The 2,539-nt window shown below is 42.6% G+C and overlaps 1 long non-coding RNA gene across 1 annotated transcript; it reads right to left on the bottom strand.

The window, feature by feature from the left end:
• Positions 1–1,049: 1,049 nt before the first annotated feature.
• LOC117583389 lies at positions 1,050–1,613 on the bottom strand. Its single transcript, XR_004573791.1, has 2 exons — positions 1,440–1,613; positions 1,050–1,363 (listed from the first exon to the last, which is right to left on the bottom strand). It is a non-coding gene; the product is annotated as an uncharacterized LOC117583389 (long non-coding RNA).
• Between the last annotated feature and the right edge of the window lie 926 nt (positions 1,614–2,539).

The following is a 2,539-nucleotide window of genomic DNA, read 5'->3' as shown; positions in this document are numbered from 1 at the left end:
TGTTTGTTTGTCCCCATGGCAAGATCCAAGTACCACCACCTATTAATCTGAACTATGGCAAGACTTCCCAGAATTTTCAGCAATTTGTTCCGGCAGAAACCCAACCAAGAGAGGGGCGGCGGAGGAACGGAACGAAGTAGAGGAAACATCACCCAGCAGTAGTAATGGAGGCGGAACTACAAACATGAATACACATGTACGGGCGGCGGACTGGACTGAGTGGTGCGCTTGAACTCTTAACCTTTTCGTTATAGTTATAGTTACAGAAACTACAGACGGAACAACGGATCACTCGAACAACATTTTTCACATTTTCTCAAGCGATTCCACAATTAATTTGTGAGTTAATTTCGGGCCTTCTTTGTTGTTCTTCCTACTGTTTTATCTTCGTTCTGTTTTTTCTGCTCTTTGAATTCCCTTCATTCCTCTCATGTCGCTCCCTATTTTAATTTCATTCTTTATGCTTTTCTAATTTTGTTGCTTCTGTTCCTGACTCTGTTCAAAAAAGTGATCCACATTAGCATTAATGGTAATTTAGTGCTGAGTAATATAGATAGATATCCAAATAGCCCACAAATGTGTGCAGAGGAGATCTGTTCTGTTTCTCCCTTTCTCATGTTTCCATTCGGACAGTTATACTGGGATATTTCCATCTCTCTCCCCCATCCGGGGACAGGTGGTTTCGTTCTGACTGGCTGGCATTGCGTGCGTGTGAGAGCCGCCAGTTGACTAATTACCTTTTTCAGAAAGGGCCCAAACAGGTGGTGGCTGTTTGAAAAGATGAAGAGGAAAAACGGAACGGGGTTTGCAGGAAAGAAATGTCAAAGAAACATTCCACGATTCCACGAATCGGCATGTGTAGGTGGAGGGGAACACGTGCGTTTAGTTGATTGAACTACCGTTATTAATGAGTGTGGATCTAGTCACAAATACTAAGAAAATCAATGTGAAACACTGGACCCTCACTCACTAAAAACAGTAGTATGATGATCGCGAACACTCACTTAAAATGGGACTGAATGCTGGTTCTCTTTTCGTTTTTTTTTTTACAATCTTTTCTTTAATTTCAATTATTAAGCGATAGTGCAAACACAACAAAAAACAATACACAATGTGCTTGCTCGGTCGTCGCTCGACCCATTTTTGCTACACAGTTTTTTCCTCTTTTCGTTGATAAGCCGGGAGTCTCTGGAGCAGGCGGTTCTGCGTGTCTTATCAGCGGAATACAGAACCTACATACACTCGTTTAAGTGTACATACATGGTTTAACTATTTCAATGAAATGTCCGTGCGCTTGCTTGCTCGTTTCCAATTTAAAATTCGACGAATTTCGAGGCTGTGTGGCAACTCCGACAAAGAACCGCTTATTGGCAGGCGCAAAAAATATAGGGAAAATTGAACGTAATATATAGGTTTTTTTTCGCCTGCTATATACATACCAGAACAGACATGGCAGGCAAAGCTTACACACACACTCGCGAGAGCACAGCAATGGAGAGCAAAACGAGAGGCAGAGAGTGAGAGCGACTACTGGAGTGAGTGAGTGCCGTTGTGTGAGTGAGTAACGATCGGGGCAGCGCTGCTTTTATTTTTCAAGTATGTCTTGCCTTTTGCCGCCGCCACCGCTGCTGCTTTTCTGCCGCTCTTCTTGTTCTTGTTGTTTTAGTGCTCTTCTTCTGTCTGTTCTTTGAATTGAGGCATTGAGGAAGAAGTATGGCGAATTACACACAAACACACCAATACATGCATACACACGCACGAGGAGCCTGGTCTGGTCCGATGTGATCTGCTCAGGCCTTTCACGTTATTCTTCTCGTCAATTTCGTTTCGCAAATTCATTTTTATTAAATCGTTATTGAAATTAAATCATTTCTTATTAGGTGCTGCATTCGAAGGAAAAGATCAGAGCAGAGCGTCGCGGAGTCCGACCAACTGTAAATGCTGCCTGCATCCGTCCCGTACCCACTCATTATTTCGGTTAAGTCTTTGTTTGCGAGTGTGTGCGTGTGATCGTACTGTCTCGGCTTGTAATCAACGGCAATTTGAAAAAACGGCACAGCCACATCATTCAACGAATACATACAGGCACAGAAACACACTCACACAATCGTAGATTCGCGGCAAAGCAACTGGCGGATGGGAACACACGCGTTAAATACTGTTTGGGGTTCGGTACGGATTTATATATTATTTGTTTATAACATATTTTTCGCCGGAGTGACACTTGGAATTTTACATTTCTTTTTTTATAGTTATAGTTTTTGGAGCGACGCGACGGCGGCGCAGAAACAACAAAACCTCTACCGAGCGTTGCGCTTGTATTTATATCCTCTACTCTCTTCTTTCCGAACCTTCTTCTCTTCGAAGCCTCTCTCTCTCTCTCTCTGGTCGCGATCTGGGGCTGTCCACCCGGTTGATTTTACTGCATCTGAATTGTGACCATTTTTTGGAAAGTTCACACAACAAAAAATCGTATCTCCAATAGTTGATCTACAAGAGAATTTTTTGAAAAAAGTTTTAATATTTAAGTGCACTGGTT

This window comes from Drosophila guanche, unplaced genomic scaffold, assembly GCF_900245975.1.
Source record: "Drosophila guanche unplaced genomic scaffold, DGUA_6, whole genome shotgun sequence".
In the NCBI taxonomy this organism is placed as follows: domain Eukaryota; kingdom Metazoa; phylum Arthropoda; class Insecta; order Diptera; family Drosophilidae; genus Drosophila; species Drosophila guanche.
This window is presented reverse-complemented; position numbering and strand designations above follow the sequence as displayed.